The sequence below is a fragment of the Neovison vison genome, chromosome 11, assembly GCF_020171115.1.
Source record: "Neovison vison isolate M4711 chromosome 11, ASM_NN_V1, whole genome shotgun sequence".
NCBI classification, from domain to species: domain Eukaryota; kingdom Metazoa; phylum Chordata; class Mammalia; order Carnivora; family Mustelidae; genus Neogale; species Neogale vison.
Genome location: NC_058101.1, coordinates 125,200,856 through 125,224,926, shown reverse-complemented (window position 1 = coordinate 125,224,926; position 24,071 = coordinate 125,200,856). Strand labels below are relative to the sequence as shown.

The 24,071-nt window shown below is 37.9% G+C and overlaps 1 protein-coding gene across 9 annotated transcripts in view; it reads right to left on the bottom strand.

The window, feature by feature from the left end:
- The window catches only part of LOC122889482 (probable RNA-binding protein 46), an 88,109-nt gene that overhangs the window by 38,542 nt on the left and 25,496 nt on the right, over positions 1-24,071 (bottom strand). The window contains exon 1 of one of the 9 annotated variants that reach the window (XM_044224659.1): positions 23,238-23,310. The exons of 5 other annotated variants lie outside the window; for them this stretch is intronic. The gene's annotated coding sequence lies outside the window, so the exon portion shown is untranslated. Of the gene's footprint in view, positions 1-108; positions 136-13,447; positions 13,574-23,237; positions 23,311-24,071 lie in introns of those variants that run through there. 3 more of the 9 variants (XM_044224658.1, XM_044224657.1, XM_044224661.1) reach the window with 3 other exon arrangements.

Below are 24,071 nucleotides of genomic sequence, written 5' to 3'. Positions count from 1 at the left end.
GGATTAAATGGGGCAATGAAGTAAAAGTCTTGTTAGAATCACCTGAGGCTTAATTAAACGTTAGTTTTGATAAATATAGAGGGCAGCTCATCTTATTTTTTCACATACCCACAGTGCTTTTGTTTTTGCTGTTTTCAGAAACATCTTGCATTTTCTCAAAGATTGGGGCAGAGGAGTTGTGCTGTGGCAGACACAAACCTAGGGAAGAGCATTAGCATCTCTACAGTGGACAGAGGGTGGGAATGGAGAAGACATTACCAAAGAATTACTGCTCTAGAGTAAGTGAAAACTGTCACTGCAGTTTTACTCGCTAATACTTAGTAGACTGTGGCTCTGAAGCCAGACTGCCTAGATTCAAATCCTTTTGCACTCAACTAGCTATAATTTTAACTTACTTAGCCCTTCTGTAACCTAATTTTCTCACCTTTAAAGTGCAGAAAATACACTGCCTATCTCATAGCTTTCATGGACATTAAGTTAGCTAACTGTTGTTAAAAACCTCTAAACTCATTTTTTGGACATAAACATGAATACTAATTTTTATGCATATATTGGAACCTTTAGAACCATTAAACATCTGCAAATAACTCTAGCTTAGAATCCAGATACTTATCTTTACAGTAACTGATTTCAGAACAAAAGTATGACACTGGATAGAAACAGGTTGAAAACAAAAATCAGAAGAGGTTCCGTTTATTTAGTAGTCTATTATAAACACAACAAACATGTATACATTATCTCTAGCTTCTAAAACTACTAAAAGGGAGTCTCAACCTTGCTAAAAGAAAATTATTTCCACAGATGAAAAAACTAAGGCTAAGAAAGATAAATTATCCAAGATCACGGGGCCAGAAAGTGGCACAGAAAGAATTCAGTACCAGGTCTTCCTGATCTCAATATCCCCTCCTGCCAAGAAAATGCCCTTTTGCCACAATTTTACCTTAAAAGCCCCTCAAAAAACAAAGTATCCAAACTGACTTTTATGCAAGTGGAATATTCAGAAATTATGAATTCATATACCTAAGTCAGGTGGCTTCTAGAATCCCTCCTAATTGTAAAATAGCTGAAGTTTTCTGCGTGATGAATATAGCTACAAACACATTAATATCACACACATAACAGACATACAAACTTTTCACAGTCTTTAAAGCTCTTTGCGAGCTGTTATATTTTATTCACCGAAGTAATTCTGAAGAAAACAAGGCAGGAAAGTAGCTCATAGACCCATATATTTTCTACCTGCCATCTACCTTATTCCTTAAACTTAGTGGCCCAGTTTTCTTTAGGAAGCTAAGATTCATTTACCAAACTACCTAATGAACATATTGAAAATGAGATACTCAGGCTCCATTGGCTAAGGGTCTGACTCTTGATTTCGCCTCATGGTCATGATCTCAGGGTCCTAAGATAGAGCCCCTCATCAGGTTCCATGCTCAGCAAGGAGTCTGCTTGGGATTCTCTCTCTCCCTCTGACCCTCCCCCACCCCGACTAGTGTTCTCTCTCTAAAAAAAGGGAAAGAAAATTAGGTATTCAGTAGGCATCCTGAATTCAACATATCCAAAAGTGAGTATCACTTTATCTTCCAAACCTGTTTATATTCCTTCCTGTTTTATATCTCCCATCAATTCATCCATTCAACCAATAAACAGCATCACAACAAACATACTCCCTCTCCTCCAAACTTAAAACCAGCAACTTGTAAGCTAATGCAGTCTTCCTTTGATTCACAGCTAATCAGTCACAAAGACCTGCATATTTTACCTATGAATATATCTTGAAATCAATCTCTTCCTGTCCATCCCCACAGTCCGTTCTCAATTATTTCTTACTGGAGTTAGTACTAGGTTCCTAACTGTTGTTCCAGGTTTTAGTCTTATGCCCTTCAAACAAAATCTCCATAATGCCATCAAGGTGATATAAAATGTGTATCTGATCATCTTAAGCTTTGACTACAAATCAAAACTAAGGGGAATCTTAGAAACAAAAAGGACCTTCAAAAAAATAAACAAGCCTCAAAGGAAAATATTACTCTATTATTTTTACTACATAAATATTAAACTATTTAGGAGGGCAAAAAGCAAAATCAAGACAGAAAATTTTAAACAGGGAAAAATTATCTGCAACACATACATTTAAGGTTTATTTAAAATAAAGATGAGCAGAATGGTGTGATAATTAAGAACAAATTCAAGTACCTAAATAATTGCTTAAATGTAAATCCTGGCTTTTCCCTTACTAGCTCTGACTTTGGTCTTCAGTTTACTTGTCCTTAAAAAATGGATAATAGGGGCACTGGGTGGCTCAGTGGGTTAAAGCCTCTGCTTTCGGCTCAGGTCATGATCCCAGAGTCTTGGGATCGAGCCCCACATAGGGCTCTCTGCTCAGCAGGGAGCCTGCTTCCCCCTCTCTCTCTGCCTGCCTCTCTGCCTACTTGTGCTCTCTCTCTGTCAAATAAATAAATAAAATCTTTTTTTAAAAATGGATAATAATAGGGCACCTGGGTGGCTCAGTGGTTTAAAGCCTCAGCCTTCTGCTCAGGTCATGATCCCAGGGTCCTGGGATCGAGACCTGTATCGGGCTCTCTGCTTAGCAGGGAGCCTGCTTCCTCCTCTCTCTCTCTCTCTCTCTGTCTGCCTCTCTGCCTACTTGTGATCTGTCTGTCAAATAAATAAATATTTTTTTTAAAAAGTGGATAATAATAGTTTCTACCTCACAGCGTTCTTACCAGGATTAAGTATTAAGGGCTAAAAAATATTTTCATATAAACACTATAAATGTATTTACTATCTAATTAATATGCAACAATAAATAAAACTAACTTCTAATAAAGTATTATTGTCTAATAAATTGACTAATAAAATAATAAGAAAAGCACGAACTGCAGACCAGGGATTGCAAACTCAGGATTCATTCACTTGTCCAACAAATGTTTGTTGAGCACCAGTTGTATGTGGATACTATTCCTTATGTCTGGGATACATCAGTAAAAAAAGACCAAAATTCTGATAATGAAAGTAATAAGGAAGGAATATATGTGAAAGGTAGTAGTGTTGCAGGGGACAGACAGGGATAGGACTCATGGAAGGAACTGACAGAAGAGAGGGTATAATTTTAAATAGGATAACTACTACTGACCTCAATGAGAATATTTGAGCAAAAAGTTAAGAAACCTATCCAAGCAGGTATTTGGGAAAAGCACTGCACACAAATAGAAAAACAAAGGTACAAGGTACAAGTGTGCATGGCACACAAAAGGTACGGCAAGGGAACTGGTATGGTAAGACAGTGGGAGGTGTGATAAGAATAGTAGGGGAGGAGGTCAAAGAGATAACAAGCTGCCACGTGACACACAGACCTTGTAAGTCTGGTCACAAAGGACTTTAGCTTTTATTCTGAATTAAATGAGGAGCCACCATAGGTTCTTGAACACAGGAGTAATAGGATCTTTCCTTTCAAAAGGGTCTTTTGGCTATCATTTTGGAAAGTAAAAAGAGGTGGTATGCCTGGTTGGCTCAGTTGGTAGAGCATGCAACTCTTGATCTCAGGTTCTGAGTTCAAGCCCCACACTAGGGCTTAGAGCCCTAAGAGTTTACTTAAAAATCAAACCTTTAACAACAACAAAAATGGAAAGCAAAAGTGGAAACAGGGAAACTAATGAGAAGACTACAACTAAAATTCAGGTGACAGAAAATGGCAGAATGGACCAGAGAGGCTGGTGAAGGGAAAAAGAAGAAAAGAAGGAGTCTCTGATATGAGATATATTTTTAAAACATATCCAACAGAATTCACTTACAGACTGGATATGGGTTGTGAGATAAACAGAGAAGTCAAGGATAACACCCAAGTATTAGCCTGGGCCATGAGAAGCAGAAAGATGAGGAAGACGAACATACTTTAGGGGTAGAAACAGAGTTCAGTTTTGCACATGTTAAGGTTTTGTATCCACTAAATGACCAACTCAAATGCCTACAAGTCCCTGGGAAGAAATGTTAGATAAGCAGAAAGGCCAAGGATAAGACTCTAAGAAGTGTTAAGCACCATCTGAAAAGGGCATTGAATACAAAATTCTAGCAAATTATTATCATGATCAAATCCAGTCTCCCAGTTATGCCAAATTTTCCAGTTTTTCAGGAGGGGAGCCAGAAATCTGCAGATTTTTATGTGACTCAAAATTTTTTTAATTTGAGAACCAAAGAGCTACTTTTACCTACTAAACTGCAGAACTGTTGGGAATGCCATTTGGTACAGCCACCATGGGAAACACTATGGAGGTTCCTCAAAAAATTAAAAATAGAATTACCATATTATCCAGTAATTCCACTACTGGGTATTTACCCAAAGAATAAGAGAACACTAATTTAAAAAGATGTATGTGCCCCTATGTTCACTGCAGCATTATTTATAAAGACCAAGAAATGGAAGCAACCTAAGTGTCCACTGATAAACGAATGGATAAAGAAGAAGTGGCATATTCCATATAGTGCAATATATTCAGCCATAAAAAAAGAATGAAATTTGTGACAACATGGATGAACCTAGAGGGTATTGCGCTAAGCCAAGTCAGTCAGAGAAATACAAATAACCATAAGATTTCACTCATATGTGGAATTTAAGAAATAAAACCAAATGGACAGACAACAAAAGAGACAAAACAGAGACCCCCAAAAATCCTCAAAACAAACTCTTACAGAGAAACCTAGTGGCTGCCAGAAGGGATATGGGTGGGTGGTAGGTGAAACAGATGAGGAAGATTAAGAGTACACTGAGATAAGCACTGAAAATGCACAGAACTGTGTAGTCACTATACTGTACACCTGAAACTAACATAATACTATATGTTATACTTCAATAAAAAATAAAGTAAAATATTGCTAAGCTACATAAACGTCACTGCATTTACATGTGCGATACTCAACAGACATAAAAATGGCATGACTAAAAAGTAATCTGGTAGAAAATCATGTTCAAACAGTCCTGGCTATATATTAGTTCTAAATTCCAGTTCAAAACTTAATGAGTCAAATTCTCAAAATTCAGTTCAATTCTCTATACCGTTATTAAATGTTTTCTATGTCCAAGTTACTTTACTGGACTTTCAGTCATAATGATGATGACCCTAAGGGGCAGAATTACAATCATGAATGTCTGGTGCTGGGGACAGAGAGTAATATAACTTTCTACTTAGCAGACAGAACTGTGCTAAGTTAGAAAGGACTGCCACAGAAGGTAACTTCCTGCCAAGTGGAAGTATTCAAACATGGTTCCTTGAAAACAGAGTATTGCATACTCAAAAAAAAACAAAATAAACCAAACAAAAAACTGAAAATTATATCAAATATATAAACAGTAACAAACACTGTACAGACCAAACACCACCTATGGACTTCCTATGGTTTTAACTCTGGGCTGCGTCTAAGGGCAGAGACTCCATATGCCTTGAACAATTAGCCTGCTATCCACTAAAGTGTTTGGTACACAGTAGGTGCTCAAGAATTATTTGTTGGATGAAGAAGCTACAGAAAATTCAAAAAAATCCTCATAGGACTTCATATACTGTTAAGAGGCATGTATTTAATAGGAATTATCTTTTTAGATGGAAATTTGCTAATATTTATCAAAATCTAAAGTGTTTATTGGGGCGCCTGGGTGGCTCAGTGGGTTAAGCCGCTGCCTTCAGCTCAGGTCATGATCTCAGGGTCCTGGGATCGAGTCCCGCATCGGGCTCTCTGCTCAGCAGGGAGCCTGCTTCCTCCTCCTTCTCTCTCTACCTGCCTCTCCATCTACTTGTGATCTCTCTCTGTCAAATAAATAAATAAAATCTTTTAAAAAAAAATCTAAAGTGTTTATTAACTTAGTAATCACTAAAAATTAACCTACAGATATAGTTTCACAAGTACACAAAAATGTGGGCTGAAACAAGGTATGTAAAAGCAAAAATCTGGAGAGGCCCCTGAGTGACTCAGTTGGTTAAGCATCTCTCTCTCTCAATAAATAAAATCTTTAAAAAAAAAAAAGACCAAAAATCTAAAAAAATAGCTAGTTGTCTACGAATAAAATATTTAAAAATTATGGTATAACTACATAATGGAATATTATGTAACTGTTAGAGAATGTCAGATTTGTATGTACTGATATGGAAAAATACTAAGAAATATGGGGGGGGCGCCTGGGTGGCTCAGTGGGTTAAAGCCTCTGCCTTCGGCTCAGGTCATGATCCCAGGGTTCTGGGATGGAGCCCTGTATTGGGTTCTCTGCTCAGCTGGGAGCCTGCTTCCCTTCCTCTCTCTGCCTGCCTTCTCTGCCTACTTGTGATCTCTGTCTGACAAATAAATAAATAAAAATCTTTAAAAAATTACATTGGAAAACAAGATGTTTACTGGTTTACCAACTGAAATGTTTTGTATAAAGATATTCACATATACATTCACACGTTTGTAGAAGCATAAAAAAATTTTAGAAATATTTACAAGACATTTAAACAGTAATTATCATTGGTAAGTAGGAATGAGGAGTCAGAGTACTCTAATTTTCACTTTTCTGTGATTGCCAAAAACATGTACTACTTGTATTAAAAGCAAGAAGCCTTTTTGAGGGTTTCCACTCTTCCTTAACTATAAAATCTAAACTCTTTAAAAAGCCATAGTGTTGCCTAGGTGTCACAGTCAATTAAGCATTCAACTTTGGTTTCAGCTCAGGTCTGATCTCAGAGTCCTGAGATCAAGCACAGCATCTGGGGGCTCTGCGCTCAGGGAAGAGTCTTGCTTGAATCTCTCCCTTTTCCTCTCCTCCTTCCCCTCACTGCAATAAATAAATAAATCTTTAAAAAAGAAAGAAAGAAAAAGAAAAGGTCACTTTTAAAAGTCCTTTCATAATCTGGCCCAGTCTACTTCTCCAATTTCATTTCTTAATATATGTGAACAACAATACTTACCTTTTCGCAATTTGTCAAATGTGCCAAGTTCTCACATACCAGCCTTTGTATAGCCTGTTCCCACAGTCCTTTCTCACTCTCTCTGCCTTTCCCATTCCTAATATCCTTCAGGAAAACCACCCCGTGACCCTCCCGTCTCAATTCTAAGTAAGTATTCCTCAATTTGTACTATCATCACAGAACCCATCTGAGAGTGCTGGTCTGTCAATCCCTTCTACCCCCCTCTCCCCTAAATTTTGCCAAATAGCCAGAGTCTAGTCTTTCATTTCCAAATCTCTACCACCAGGTACACTCCCTGGTATGTGATTACCATTCAGTGAATAAGACAGAAAGGATGGGATACTGCAATTTAATTAGAAATAATAGACTTGGGTGAGAGAAGACCTGAATTCTGTGCTTGGTCAGGAGATCTTTCACGGGTTACTTTACAACATTTACCTTTACATTCCTAATCTAGGAAATTCCATTTTATGTTTATTTCTGCATTCATTTATTTAGCACCTTATATACCCTGCATGACAGACACTTTATAAACATCATTTCATTACTCTGTGAGGTATTATTCTATTTTATTTCAAAAATAAACTGAGACTAAGATAAAGTTATAGTACCCGCAAATTGGTAGGGAAGATACTCAAACCAGAGACCTGTCTGCCTAAATGTTGGGCTCCAAGCCCTACTTTAGACTACCTCCATTTTAGATATTTAATAATCTGAGATCTCTGAAAAGTGATGTGATTCGCCTGAAATCATATAAATTGCAAAACCAGTATCTAAATCCAAATTTTTTTCACATCAATCTTTTTTTTTAAAATACAACTGTAACAACTATTCAGTTACTCATGCCTCTTGAAAAACTATACCATTAAAAAAAAAAAACCGTATTAACTTAGAGGGGGGAAAAGTCAACAAAAAAAACCTTTTGGAAAAACTCTAATAAATAATGTCAGATTTTTTAGAGATCCTAAAAATCATCTCATTCTATCACCCACCTGATGTTTGCATCTCTTTACAAAGTTAGGGCAAAGCAGTCACCTATTTTATTCTTGAATTCTTATAGAAAACTCACTGTTCTTTAAAACAATTTAACTTTGGTTAACTCTTGAAGAAAATTTCCTCCTTATAATAGATCAGAATTTCTTCCTTGTAACTTTCACATATAGATCTTCACATATAGATCTTCATATTACCCTTCTGGCCAAATTGAACATGCCTCTTTCATGGAACTGCATTTGAAAAATGATTTTCCTTTTCTTCAAGCTAAATATTATCAGTTTCCAAGGGGGAAGGCTCCATAGCTCAGGGGTTAGAGCACTGGTCTTGTAAATATTATCAGTTCCTTAAACCCAACATTTCCTAAAATGGTATCCCTTAGAATACTATTCCAGGAGCAATTAACAGGCCTCAAAAATGTGTTCCATACCTAAATACATCTGAGAATCACTATACCACTCTTTTAAGAGTATCACAATGAAAATCAGCGTATTTAAGGCCATGAAAACTTTCAGTTAAAACAAATCTTTCAGCTATAACTCCTATTTCAATACAATACCCTACTTCCTTCCACCCTACACGACCTTACTACTTCTATTAACTTTCTATAAAATTATTTAGAAAATGCTGCCTTAACTACTCTTTATACAAACAGTTTCATGTTCCCACACTATCCTGACTCTTTTTTCTTTAAAAGCATAGTGGCCAAAATTACAGAGAAAGATGTGTTAGTGTTCTATATAGCTGCATGGCATTGATTTTCAAATCAAGCATACTGTCAACAAAATACCCAAATCTTTCTTGGCCTATGTCAAAGTAATTGGATTTTAAAGCCATACTGAATTCCATCATATTAGATTCAACCCACAATTTCTTCTTAACTTCCCCTCTGACCTTTTACCCACTTGTGTCCCATCTACGATATGGCCTAACTTAACCTCCTTTTCCAAGACATAACTTTTTTATAAAGAGAGAGTGAGAGGCAGGAGAGAAGAGAGGGAGAAGGAGACAGAGAATCCTAAGCAGGTGCCACAACCAGCATGGCCCCAAAATCATGACCTGAAATCCAGAGTCAGACACTTAACCGACTAAGCCATCCAGGCACCCCCAAGACTAACTTTCTTATTTTCATGCTTAATTAAAAACAATCTTTCCAAATATAATCAGAAAATATTTAAAAACTGTACTGGTTGGGCCAGTGAAAAATGATTCTACACTTTTTTTTTATGTTATTTATTTACTTGACACAGAGAGAGAGAAAGAGATCACAAGTAGGCAGAGAGGCAGGCAAAGGGGTGGGGGGGAGGGGGACTGACTCCCTGCTGAGCAGAGCGCTGATGCGGGCCTCTATCCCAGAACCCTGAGATCATGACCTGAGCCAAAGGCAGAGGCTTAACACACTGAGCCACTCAGGCACCTTCTACACTGTCTTTTTAAATAGTCGACATTCTGTCATCCTTGTAATGAGACTGATTATTCAAGTAACAGTTCAAATCAAGCCTTTAGCTTGATCCATTTTAAAAATGTGTTTACATTTGAAGAACAAGTATATGTAATATTCTGAAGAAACATTTTTTAAAAAATAATAAAGCTACCTTTCTCCATTTAAGATTGTTTTTACCAGGTTTTGACATTATACCATCCTTGAAGATTTTCTACTAAGAGAATATTAGACTTGCTTAAGGTCACAAAACTAGTAACGGAAAAGACCTGTGGCTCAAACCTTCAGAAATTTATAAACTTAAGATGGCCCACCCCGGGGCACCTGGGTGGCTCAGTGGGTTAAAGCCTCTGCCTTCAGCTCAGGTCATGATCCCAGTGTCCTGGGATCGAGCCCCGCATCGGGCTCTCTGCTCCACGGGGAGCCTGCTTCCTCCTCTCTCTGCCTGCCTCTCTGCCTACTTGTGATCTTTGTCTAACAAATAAACAAAGTCTTTAAAAAAAAAAAAAAAAAAAGATGGCCCACCCCGTGGGACACTACGCTGGTCCATTACACTAAAGACATTACACTGATACAATGTGGAGAAGAGGCAAATATGAGATTTATATATTTTTAAAAATGCCACTAGTTTAATATGCTACCTTACATATCTATTTACTGCTATAAAAACAACTGGTAAATATACCTTCTGCTTCCATTCTACCCAAGATGGAGAATTTAATTAATACACAGTTTTGTTTTGTTTTTCTGTAACTCATAGCTTACTCTAAATGGCTGATGTGTGCAATAAAACCCACCCCAGCAATTACTTACAGATATATATTTTGGGTCAATTCATGTCTCTAAAGTTGTATTTTTAAAGATATCTAGGGTGTCATGTTGAAATTGCTCAGTCTACACATTAAAGACTCTTTTAAATAGATAACAACTAGAAAACTATGCTGGACTTCATACATTTAAAGAAATCTCAACCAAAATATCTTAAAAACTTAAAATTACATAAGTATAAGACATACAGGAAAGTCACTAATCTCACCTTTTTTTTTTTTTTTTTGGTCTCACCCTCTCTTTAGAAAGGGGCACCTGGGTGGCTCAGTTAATGTCTGCCTTTGGCTCAGGTCATGATCCCTGGGTTCTGGGACTGAGTTTTGAGCTCGGTGGGGTGTCTGCTTCTCCTTCTCCTCCCCTCAACTTTGGTGTGTGTGCACTCTCTCTCTCTCTCTCACTCTGCTCTCCCTCTCTCCCAAATAATTTTTTTTAAAAAAGAAAGGAATATATGCTTTATCCTAAAGCCTCCACAACACAAGTAATATATACACATAGCTAAAGCAAAAATCTAAAAATATCTAACTTTAATACCATACTTAATTTAACAAAATACATTTCTAAAAAAAGCCAGAATTTAAGAACAAGAGAATTAAAAATCAAATCTAAAACAGGCATACCATGTCTTTATATTTATTGTAAAATATTCCAGAATCAATCTGAGAATTACCAAAATTCCAAGAAAGCATAGCAGTCCTATATATCATAACCAAACTGACATACCAATTGAAGCTTCTAGGCTCAATTAGTCTTGCTGAACCAAGGAATCTGAGTAAAGGAAGGAGGTTCTTGACATAAACAGCAAAAAAAAAAAAAAAAAAAAAGTGGGGACAGCAGATTAAAAGTTGTTATAAAAGTTATTATATCACATATAAACTCTAGTTTTCATGGATAAATTTTTTTCCTGAATTTTGAACTTTTAAAGATTCCTCCCCAGCTCAGTTTCAAAAGTAAAATTAGAAGAAAAGTTAAAGAAAAAAATCCTCTGAGCTATAAAGTAGACAGCCAAATGGCATAACCAATCACAGGATAGGTATTCAACTAACGGTTCAAATCAAGCCTTTAGCTTTAACTGCTAACTTTATCCTCATTAATTTTAAGCATCCTTAATAAGTTGACAAAAATATAAATTTTCAAATTCATACTGCCTTTCAAAATAGATATTAACCAAAAAAAAAAAAACCTAGCACTATTTTAGCAAAATATACATGAAAATTAATCATTTATCTAAAGAAATCTGTGTCAGCCGCATTTAAACTACTTAAGTTGAAACTTCATTTTATGAATTACGGTAAAAATTTATCAAGTGAAAGTGAACATTTTATAAATTTTACTATGATTTTTAAAATGTGAATACAATAGTGAAGAAAACATTAATTTTTAAGGTATCAAAATGCTTTTATAGAAATCACATTAGATCTTTATGGCATTCCTTAAATTACGTGGTATTAAATTCCTGATTTGTTAGTTCAATTGAGTATGGTATGCTTAGACCACGGAGGCCAAGTCAATGAAAGTTTTTTACTGGCATCTCATTTTATTAACAGACTGCACTATTTTCCACATGGTTGGAAACTGAGAAGGATTACTCAAAAGTGTATGGATTTAGAAGTCTAACAGTATTTCAGAGTAAAAAGGTATAGATGGATCAATTCAATTCCATTTTAAGTTATTTTTATTAAAATATGAGGACACATTTTTATTTCTAGAAGTTAAATATATAATGTATAAAAAGCGTTGGCACTGGGTGTTTCACAACTTTTAGTAATACTGTGGAGGGCAGTACAGTTTTTAATTTATAATTAACAATAAATTTTTTAAATACTGTGTTGAACACAAAATTCTCGGAATTTAGGATAAAGATATCCACAATACAACCAAAATCCTTGTATGCCACTACCTAATACACTGCTATTCCTTACATAAGTTTTTCTAAAAGCTTTCATCCAAAATGTGACAGTTTGAACATAGAGATCACATTTTCTTTCTTTTTTTTTTTTTTTTTTGCTTTACCAATGATAAGATAGTAAAATAAAATAAGACACAACGCAGCATTAATATACAAATCCGGACAGATTTTACAATTATTTCATTTATAGTTACAAACCCTCCTTAAAACATGTCTGTTTCCTAAAAACAAAAATGACAGCATTAAAAATATGAGGCTTAATTTCAGTCCATAAATTCAGCATATTCTTATAATTGTTAACTCATAATACATCCAATATTACACATGTATATTCCAGACGTTGATATGGATTATAATCTTTGGTAATAATGCTCAAGTCCAATACTCCACCCTCTAAAGTGAAAATTAGCAAATAAGCAGCGCCTTAAACAGAAATTAAGGCGCTGCTAATTGCAGCACTAACAGATCTTTATGTCTATTATGGCATATAGGTGCAAAAAAAAAAAAAAATTTTTAAGAAGAAACCTTTAGATATGTACCCTGGAAAGAAGTCAATCATTACAGCTGAAGAGCTTTAATTCTGAAAACCTCTGAACTGAAGTTTGTCCAAATGCGCAACTATACATTGTAGTGATTCTTGAAATGAAAATATCTTCCTATTATTCATGTAAGGAAAATCCTACCAACAGTGGGTATGTTACTTATATATTAGTGTATTATACACTCAACATATCCTGCTTCCTGACTCTGACGCCATTCTCAAGCACAAAGTGGAACAGATCTGTAAAGAGAAGCCGAGTCTTGAAAAGCTCCTCCCGATATTCCATCAGCAATATCGGCCTGTATTACAATCATCGTATATTATAAAGGCTATAAATTACTTGTCAAGAATAGAAAAGGAGAGCTTAAAAAAAAACTTCAACATTAACAAAATTCACAGAGGAGGAAACTGGTGCCCCAATTCACTGGTCCTGGCTTCCCAAGGATCTCAGAATTCGCATCAACGCCACGATTAAACCCCGGATCTCTGGCCTCCAGGTTTCGTGGTCCTTCCAGGACTCCAAAGAAAAGACGCTAAAAAGTTTGTAATTGAAACTACTTGACGTTAGGAAACACAGATGATACTATTGGGAGTATTACCGTCCGTGGCGGCCTGCGGCGCGAGTCGGGGGGCAGGGGGGGTAGTAGGGGGTCAGTTATCTTGCCCACACACCCGCAACCTTTCGCTGTTCAAACCCCTACACACAAGAGAGCACTTGGAGAATAAAGAGAAAGAGTCAAAGGCAGAGTAAAGTTCGAGGCTCATCCCCAGAACTCCGTGAAAACGACCGGATTGCCAAATCTCACCCAGCAGTCGGGACGCCCCGGACGTCGTCCCAAAGCCTCTAGAGGGGAACGCGCGAGCGCGACAACGGCCGGACACCCTTGACGTGTGGCGGTCGAGGGACGCGGGGTTAGTAGAACATGGAGGGCAGCAGGTGGGAAGCAGCCGGAAGGCGGCGGGGGAGAGCGGAAATAAGGCAGAAAGGGAAGGGCACCGGGGGGGCGGAGGGAGCCGCCGAGGGGCCCCCCGACGGCCCGGGGAACTGGAAGCCAGACGCCTCGTACCACGCGGCGCAAAGGGTGACAGCGGGAGTTATCCAGTCAAAGATGCCCCCTAGGGCCAGGAAGCCAAGCCTCTGACACTAGCTCTCCCGAGGCTCGACGGGGCAGGGGAATGAGAAGGGCGAATCCGGCAGACACCGCCTCCAGCGGGGCGTGGGTCCCCACTGCGCATCTGGCTGACAGTGTGTCGGGCGGGGCCTTTTGCGGCTGGGAGGCAGGGTCTCCAGCCGTTACCAGCGGTTTGGCAGTGACCCCGCTGTCCCCATCCCCTCCTCACCCCTTCTGGCCTTCAAATGTTGGTCCTAAATCCCTGGGACCAACGACCACAAACCGCCGCCACCGTTTCGGGGACCAGTCGGTCAGAGCGGAGGTCGCCGCAGGGGGAGGGGAGCCCACGCGGAGGAGCTCGCGCGGTCCTCGCGCCTAGGTTTGTCTCCCAGCAGGCACTGCGCGCAGTGGTCTAGACCTCCCCACGAGGAGTGGAACCTCAACCAATCAGTGACCAGCCCCGGGGAGGAGTCAGGGAGGGGAGAGTGGGAGGGACCACGGTTTTCATCTGAATGAGGCTCTCTGAGGGGACTAAAAGCGCTTGGAGCGACAAGCACTTTAACCAATTGGAATTAGGAGAGCAAGTTTTAGGGGGTGGTCGTCCCTGTAATGATGTCGAAAGAATTTTTTGTTAAGGTGTTAAGAATTCTGTTAAGGTGTTAAAATTCTGTTAAGGTGTTTGTTAAGGTGTTCAAAACGAAGGCTACGATTTTGACATACTTCTTTTACTTCGGGGAAAATATGGATACACTGTCATGATTCTTCTCTTTTGACGGAGTTTTCAAGTCTTAAACTCCTAGTTTACACCATTTTTTAATAACGGCAGATGGAGGATGGGGAGCTATGAGGCTGAACAGGCGGATTTGCAAATACGACTAGACACATGAAAGTTAAATGGTTTAAATGCCTAGGAGAATGGACTAAATCGGGAGACTTAGTAATAGGCCTGATTCCACCCCTAATCAGTTTGGGGGAGAAATGACAGTGTTGGAGCTGAAGAACCAGGTATTATGCTTATGTAAAACCAACTTTCACAGGTACGGTTGTGCGTTATTCTACATACACGCCTTGAATTTTGCTTCCTTTGAAGATATTGCATGAGTTTAAATGGCAAAGAAAATAAAAACGGCTTTAGGAACTTAGTCTGTTGACTAATAGAATAATAGGACTGGAAAGAACCTCCATCTCGTAGCTTCTGCTTTCACAAATGAGGGACTTGATAGCCAGAATAATCCACTGGGTTACACAAAGACCTAGATGCCCAAATACCCAATGTCAAGGTGCTTTCTTCCACATTAACTAGTGATTTTAGTTTGTCTCCCTATGTTCAAGACACTAACAAATGTCTTAAATTTTGTTAACAAGACATGCTTGTGTGCTTTTTATCCCTCTTCTCGTAGTAGGAATTAGCAAGGACTTGGGAGTCTACCGGATCTGGACTCAAATCCATGTTACCATTTTCTGGTCGTGACATAATGGGGATTGGGAGGATTTTTTTTTTTTTTAAAGATTTATATTTGTGTATTTGTCAGAGAGAGAGAGAGAGAGAGCACAAGCAGGGGTAGCAGCAGCAGTCAGAAAGAAAAGGACGCTCCCCGTCCAGCAAGAACCCTAATACAGGGCTCCATCCCAGGACCCTGAGCTGAGCAGAAAGCAGCGGCTTAACCGACTGAGCCACCCAGGTGTCCCAGGGATTGGAAGCATTAATGATAAATAATGTTAACAAATATTGAACACTTGTTATGTTCCAGAAACAACTATAAGGTATTTGCACATATTAGTTCATGTAATTCTCATAATAACGTTGACAAAGGTACTTGCCCCATGTACCTGCATGTGTCAGATGGAGATACCCAGACAGATAGTTTAAGTTAGTTTGTTCAAGTTCATACAGCAAGTAAGTGTATTTTCACTGTAAACCCTGCAGACATAATCACTATGCTATATGGTCTCAAAATGTGTCCAGAAACAAGTGGTATAATGCCCAGAGCATGTTAAGTAGAAGCTTAACAAATACCTTCCTAAACTGTCTGTCCTTCAGTTCATGAACACCACCAATCTCATGTATATAGACTATATGCCTATATAAAAAATAATAATAATAGTAATAACCAACCAGAAAATCCAGACACAGAATATAACTACTTGGCTGGGTTTTTTGTTTGTTTGTTTGTTTGTTTTTTAACATGTCAATTCTCTACCTCAAGAACTGCAAATATGGCAAGCTCTAGCATGTTGATTACTATTAATGACTGCTCTTTCATTTCTCCTGAGATTACCCACATTATTTATTTTTATGTCAAAGTCATCTCAATTCTCAGTAATTAATTCTAACTACATGTGTTTAAGGTCAAACTAGCTGAAATTGTGTTAAAACATATTAGTCTGAAAAGTTCAAACTAAAATATTTCTAGGAGTTGCTGTAAGATCCTTAAAGCCTCACTAGGTGGAGATGTCATCTTGTGAGGTGCAAAAGATAGTTCCTGGAAAAGCTTCAACAGTTATTTTACATTTCTAGCTTCCTTTTTTCCTTTGCCAGACACCCTCTCCCAGCCCCATATAAAGAAAAACAAATAAACAAAGGCTTCTCAACAGGCATTAGATCATTAGAACCTTGCTTTGATGAAGACAATGCTATTTGAAGACCCTTGTGTTATTTACATTGTGTGTCGTTTTGGTCAGATTTCTTCTAAAATTTTTTACTATCCAAAATCTATTAATAGTTGTATTTTTCAAATGCTATAAAACTATTTTCTCTGTATATAAAAGTAAAGGAATGACCTTTATTTCTCAAGTCTCTTTGAAAAGAGAATCTTACCTTTACCAACTAGAATTCTTTTTCAGGAATAAACTCCAAATTAGGGCTTTCAAGTTCATGAGGAAAGGAGATCCAAATTAATAGGAAGAATGAAGAGTGAAGATAAGTGATATGGAGGTATATTTTACTGAAAAGAAGCCTAAAGTTGAATAAGTAAGGGAAAAAATAGAAAGGGAGCTCTCTGCATGACTTTGGGACCTGGGAAGAAAAAGTTATCAATAAAATCAAATCAAAATCAATTCAATCAAAAAATTGAAAGGGAGATAGAAAATATAGTTGGTTCAAGTAGTCTAGATATCACGTATGTGTGGTTTTTCTCATATGAAATGCAATTTTTTTTTAAAGATTTTATTTATTTATTTGACAGAGAGAGATTACAAGTGGGCAGAGAGGCAGGCAGAGACAGAGAGGAGGAAGCAGGCTCCCTGCCGAGCAGAGAGCCCGATGCGGGACTCGATCCCAGGACCCTGAGATCATGACCTGAGCCGAAGGCAGTGGCTTAACCCACTGAGCCACCCAGGCGCCCCCTGAAATGCAATTTTTAAGAATAAATATCTTCATATAACTTCTGTAAAATACGAACCCCCCAAAAAGGAAAAGCAATAAGAAGTCTGTATTAATGTTTAAAATCCAACTTAGTCCTAATCAAAGAAATGAAGGGTGAATACTTTCATACAAAAAAAAGAGCACTGTATAGTGTTAGAGCTTCCTCCCTCCAGATCAGGCAGTGATAGCGCAGATCCCCCCAAAACATGCCAACTGTTTGCTTTTTTACAGAATTAATGATCTTTCTACAGGACACAGCTTGGGAGCTAAGGACCATCCTTTAATCAGGTGACTTTCCAATCTAAATGATATCTCAAAACGCTTTCAGAAGTGTGGGGGCTTTAAAAAAAAAAATCTCAAGAGTAAATATGTTTATTTCAACTCACTGATCCTCATTTGAGACTTTCTGCTTAACAGATTAATTTGAACTTTTGATGTCTCTGGGATGTAAATGTCAGCACCAAGATGATTATAAGGTGGAAAAGTGCTTTGACCGGTTAAGATGATAGGCTATCCCGAGCCATCTTTTCATTCAGTCAGTGTACTTCCCATGATTAGCAAACTATCCTCCCAAGACAACAAATTAGAAATGGAGATCTTTGTACATAATTTAATGGTCTATACAGGGACCAAACTTGTGACTAAGGCTTCAGTTAACATAGGTGCTAACTAAAGAAAGCAATACTAAAACCAACTTTTGCTAATTGCTATTAGTTGTTAGTTAACAACAGGATTCAGTCATCCAGTTGTTGTTTTTTTTTAATCAATTACAATATTAGAAATAGTGCTTGACGATCCCATAAAAATCATCTTTTCCCCCCTTTGAGAAACATACTTACCTCATACGAAATAACCAATAACATATGTTAAAAATAACTTCCTCTCTCTTTCTTTTTTTTTTTTTTAAGTAGGCTCCACACCCAATGCAGAGTCCAGTGTGGAGCCCAACCCAGGGCTTGAACTCATGACTCTGGGCTTGAACTCATGACCTTGGGATCAAGACCTGAGCTGAGATCCAGAGTCAGATACTTAACTGACTGAGCTACCCAGGCATCCCTAAAAAATAACTTTCTGATTAAAAACTTAAAATACTCGGTTGGGGAGAGAGTATGATGAACTCTTTCCAGTCTTACCTCACTGGAGAATCTTCCTTAAGTCATAAATTACAGTGGAACTAGAGCCAACAGACACCATAGCAGTTGTTCAGCTGGAAGAGCCAGAATGACTTGTCCCAAATCACAGAGCCAGTTAGTAGCAATACTGGATCTCCAGCTTCTGTCTCCTGACTTTCAGTCCTAAAACCTGGCTCTCAGAGAAACTTTTAAATTTTGCTTTAAATTTAAAAGTGGTTTAAAAAACCCTATCACAGGTATATTCAACGAAGAATATTATTTTGGCCGAGGACAACCAGGTCAGCTTTGGCTCAGGGATATTAGTACTCCTGGCCATAAAGGATGTGTGAAGTAAAGTGGTTTCTTGGGGATTGACATTTCTTTCTTCAGAATCCATGGGTGGTGCCCTCCCAAAGTGACCGCAGCTATGTCTATCTAACTCAATTATTGTCTTAGCAAAAGAAGCAGAGGGAGACTGCCCCTCTTTGCCTGCGAGAGTGTTTTGCATTTTCTCAAATGCAGGGACTAGAGAGTCCATGGAACTCAAAGGGGAAAGTAGAAAACCATTACAATCCACAATCCAGTCAGTCAATGTTTTACGTTAAAACATCAGATCCTTCTAATAAGTTATAATGTTTGTTTTAATTTGCATTGATCTGCTTATACATACAATTTCTAGGGCATCATTGAAATCACTGACCTTTTATGTTTTGCCGATTTTTAACTATTCCATTCCAATCCTCGTTCTTAATAAATGGGATATTTTTCCTTTTCATCTCAACCCACATCTTAGCCACCACTGAATTGCCAAGCCCTTGCAAGTTAAAAAACAAAAACAATCCACATTTTGTTCTGTCAAAATATATTTAAATAAACAACTACAAAGTATAATTCTGATTTTCATTAGGACTGCCCTGTGTATATGGGGCAGGCTAACCAGACTGGATTAGAACTGTTTCTTTGGTTCCGTACAGTATCCCTGTGTAACCCAGAAATAGGGCTTTAGTACTACAATAACTTAGAGAAGAAGTCTGTAGTATGTGTTTAGAAGGCTGGGAAGTGGGTGAGTAGTATTTACATCAATTAGATGTGTAGAAGTAAAGACGAAATAGGTGTAGAATAACCATAAGGTCTAAATTGATAATGACTGCTTTAAGAACAAATATTAATAGCATTACATCATATTAAAATTTTACACAGATTTGTTTTTCTTACTACTTATTCACTACATGCGTGGTTAAATATCTTTCTTAGTTTATCTTTGTAGCAAAGCCTGTTTTTATATACATCTTATATCTAGGATGGTATTAAAAAAAGGAAAAAAGCACTGGAATCAGAGCCAAAAAATCTATATGCCAATTTCAGCTCTTTTTTTTCCAGTTGTATATGGCCTTGGTCAACTCACTTAATGTCTCTGAGCTTCAGTTTTCACAGTTGTCAAATGGACAAAACAGCAATTGTCTCAGAGGTGGGTCGTTTAACAGGAGAGAGCAAATGAAAATACGAAGCCTTATAGGGCCCATTTCTTTTGTGGGATGTGAGATTTTAAGTGTCTTTTTTTTATTTGTTTGCTGTGTGTTATTGTAATTTTAGAAATTTAAAAATAGACATTTAACAAGTTAGATGCAATGTACTTTCTCACAACTCAGAATTGATTGCTGTTAACAACCAGTCATGTTTGCTTTAATTCTTTTTTTGAAAAAAAGTGTATGCACATGCATACATACGATAAAAATTGAATCTCCTTTGGCCTCCCATTTATTCCCTTTGCCCATTGATAGGTTCATTTATTCAGTATACGTTTATGGAGTGCCTACTACGTATCAGGCATAATGCTAATGCTAGGGTGGGGATTCATGGTGAACGAGGCAGACAAAAATCCTTGCCTTCACTTTAGTATAGTCACACTGACTTCCTGATTGTTCTTGACTATAGGATACCAACTTCTGCCTCAGGGCCATTACTCTTGCTATTCCATAATCCTGGAATTGCTTCCTACACATGGTCAAGTGATGGGCTATTTCTTCTTCTTTGAGGCTTTATTGAAATTCCCTTCTCAGTAAGACCCTCCAAGGCCATACTATGTAAATTACATCTTTTTCCCCAACACTCATGAACAAGCTGTATCTATCTCTCTCTGCTTAGTTTTTCTCCATAGTGCTTCTCACCATCTACCTATCCATATTTTATCTTGCCATTATCTGTCCTCCTAAAATATAAGATCCAAGAAAGCAGAGATTTTTGCCTATTTTATGTCTTGCCCACCTCCAGTGCTTAGCATAGTGCCCCTAACAATTATTTGTCAAGTGACACAAAGGAATGAATAGAAGTTGAAAAATTAGGGGCAGCTAATTTCTTCTCAAATTTGAATGCTATAATTGAAATGCTATAATTTGAAACTATAATTCCTATATGATTTACCAAATTACTAAAATGTTGATGGATATTATCTCCATCTCCCTGCTTTGATAGAAAAACTAAAGTACTTACTTGCAAAATATGAGTGAAACAATTTTCATAATGTCAGGGTTTAGAAAAGTTATATCTAAAGTATTTTGAGACTGATAAAAATGGGACTCTGAGGGGTGCCTTGGTGGCTCAGTTGGTTAAACAACTGCCTTGGGCTCAGTTCATTATCAGGGTCCTGGGATCAAGCCCCATGTCAGGCTCCCTGCTCAGCGAGAAGACTGCTTCTCCCTCTCCCTCTCCCCTTGCTTGTATTCCCTCTCTTACTGTTTCTCTCTGTCAAATAAATAGATAAATAAAATCTTAAAAAAAAAAAGTGGGACTCAAAAATTCGTTTTTGCACAATTTAAGCTGCTCTGTTTTGGTTTGGCTTTTTTTAATCCCTGGATTTGAAATTACCGTAAAGCTGAAATTCCTGTAAACCCCAAAGGAAATTTTACTGTCAGCCTTCTTGTTGGCCTCTAGAAGTAGACTTAGCCAGCCCAATAAAGGACTCCCAACTGCATGGTATCACTTCAAGAGTAGTTCAAGGACATGAGCAACACTGTTCAATAAATATTTTTCTACAACCTACTACTCTCTAAGTACTTAGGAAGTCTAATGAGTTCCACTTCAAAAAAAAATTTTTTTTGTTAGTCACCGTAATAAAGCGGAAATACAATGGGCTTTGGAATGAGATAGTTCAAATGCTGGCAGTGTAAGTTTGGACATAAATTATTTAGCCTCCCAAAGTCTCCATTTTCATATCAATTACACATACAACAATACTGGCTGTCTTGGACATTTGTAGTCTAGATTAAATAAGATTCTCTATCAGTCAGGATGAACTGAGTTATGCTGCAATAAAAAATAACCCCACAAATCTCAGCGGAAAGTAACAGAGGCTTATTTCTCTCTTGAGAGAAATGCAATTGCCCATGTGAGATGGTCCTTTCCCTTTACTTTACTCAGGAACCCAGACAGATGGAGAACGGCTGGCTATTACACTGCAGGTCACCATGGCAGAGGAAAAGGACCCTGCCACGTGGGCATTCGCATGCCAGACTTCAAACTGACACATATCCTTCCAATCACATCACATTAATAGCAGTTGGTCACATGGAATCACCCACAAAGGGGCCTGAGAAGTCTAATTCGAGGGACCTAGAACATTAACACCTGCTTTGGTTGAGCAGCAAAATCAATGACATGGTAAATGTAAACTGTTTAGTGTAACATCCATCTTGGGTCTGTCCGTTTCCTCTCTCTAGGTGGCTTCCTGTATGCCTTCCTGTTTATTAAGTAGATACCCATGTTTCAAAAGCAGTGTCTTTGAATTCACAAACTGTGTTCAGTACAACGCTTGAATTAGAAAATGCTCCATGAAAAAAGTTATGTGACCAAATTAATTTGATAAACACCACCTACTACATCCCTTCTTAAAAATTCTCATTGTGTAGTAGCTTATTAGAAGTTTAGAGATATCCTCTGGTAAAGATAACTCTTTACTTCTGTTTAACCCAAGGTTTAACAAACTAATTTTTTTTTAAGTTTTTTTTTGTTTATTTATCCAACAGACAGAGATCACAAGCAGGCAGAGAGATAGGCAGAGAGAGAAGAGGAAGCAGGCTCTCTGCTGAGCAGAGAGCCCTATTCAGGGCCAATTCCAGAACCCTGGGATCACGACACGAGCCAAAGGCGGAGGCTTTAACCCACTGAGCCACCCAGGTGCCACAACAAACTTATTTAATTACCAAACAGCTTCAGAGTTGGAAAATGCTACTCCAATGACTGTAAATTTAACCTCACTAAATTTCCACATGACAATGAAAAGGTCTTTGCATTTAAAAACAAAATGTCTTATTCTGAAACTTAATATAGATTTCCTAGTGTATTAGTTGTTTAAAGTAGTTCTCTATCAGTATATCAGTAAAAGGATGTTAATTACTTTGTTCAACAACTATTTATTGAGAATTTAATTCTACCTCCAGTACTACCAAGACTAACACTACTATTCACATTTATTGAACATCTCCTACATGCCAAATTGATATTCGACCCTCGAGATACAAAACTGAAAAAGGCAGAGAAGATCTTTGCCTTGATGGTGGTCATGGTCTAGAAGAGGAATATCAGTCAGCATGCTTCTGAACACTTTGCATGTGTTAATACCTTAAATTCTCCTGACAACCCTTAAAGTTGGCATTATTATTGATTTCATTGTACAGATGAGAAAAAGAGAAGTTGCACAGCTAGCAAAGTGTCCAAAATTCAAAGACTGATTAAATAAATTGTAAAACTTCCATATGGTGAAGTATTTGATAGTCACTAAAACTTCTGTTGTGGAAGAATATTCAGGAGGGGAAAAATACTGCTTATGATTCTAAAAGGAGAGTCCATTTTTACTAAAAGTAAAATATTCTTACGAAATATTAACAGGAGGATTAAAATAAAGTACATTTTTTCACTTCATTCTGCTATCTTGAACAATGTAATAGAATTCTTTCTTAAAAAGAAAAAAGATAATGTGATTTTTAAGGGAAAAAAAAATCAGATAACTTACTTGTCTTCTTGCTCTGTGGTGCCAGCTGTGAATATGTCTGGGAAGAGGCTCTTTAGAAGAGGCTGGCCTCCAGCATCAGCTGTTATGGCAAGAAGAGGCTCTGATTGGACTCCAGTAAGACCAGTGAAATAGTCAGTACCAAATCCGGTTGGCAGATCTGGAAGCTAACCATGTGCAAGCCTGTGACCGCCCATTCCTGGGCTTGATGCCAGAAAAGGACAGCCATCTGTCTGGGTATAGGTAAGCCAAAGGGTACTGGTGGTGCTCGAATGTCCGAGAAAGTTATCTGGATGAGGAGAGGGTGAACTCTCCACCAGCTGCTCAGAAGTCACTGCAAAATTAAGATTGGCAGTCACCTGTATCACAGCCTATACTTAGTGGTGAAGGGGAGCATGTCCAAGAATAGCTGGATTCTCATGCAACACCTCACTAGCTGAGGGTTGAAGAAGTCCACCAGGAGCTCCCAGCTGACCAGGCTGGGACCCCCAGGGCCAGGGCGAGGAAGCGCCCAGTGCCCCAAAGAGTTGCTTCAGGCCAGAAGGAGCTCATCGAAGCTATCTGTCCAGGTAGAGACCAAGAAATAAACCTTCCCCTCTTTTGTGTGTACGCTGTGACCATGGCAATTACCTAGATCAGTACTCAGTAAAATCAGCCTTCATCTGCCACAGGAAAAAAAAGAGATAATTTAGTAACCCGCCAAAGAAATAAGTGTTGCATTTAGTTTTAAAATGGAATCTGTTACTTGATTGTGCACCATTTATCTTGTCTGAAAACACCCTCCTGATAAATAGAAAGAAAAAAAAAATCTGGATACTGTTTACTCTGAGAACTAGA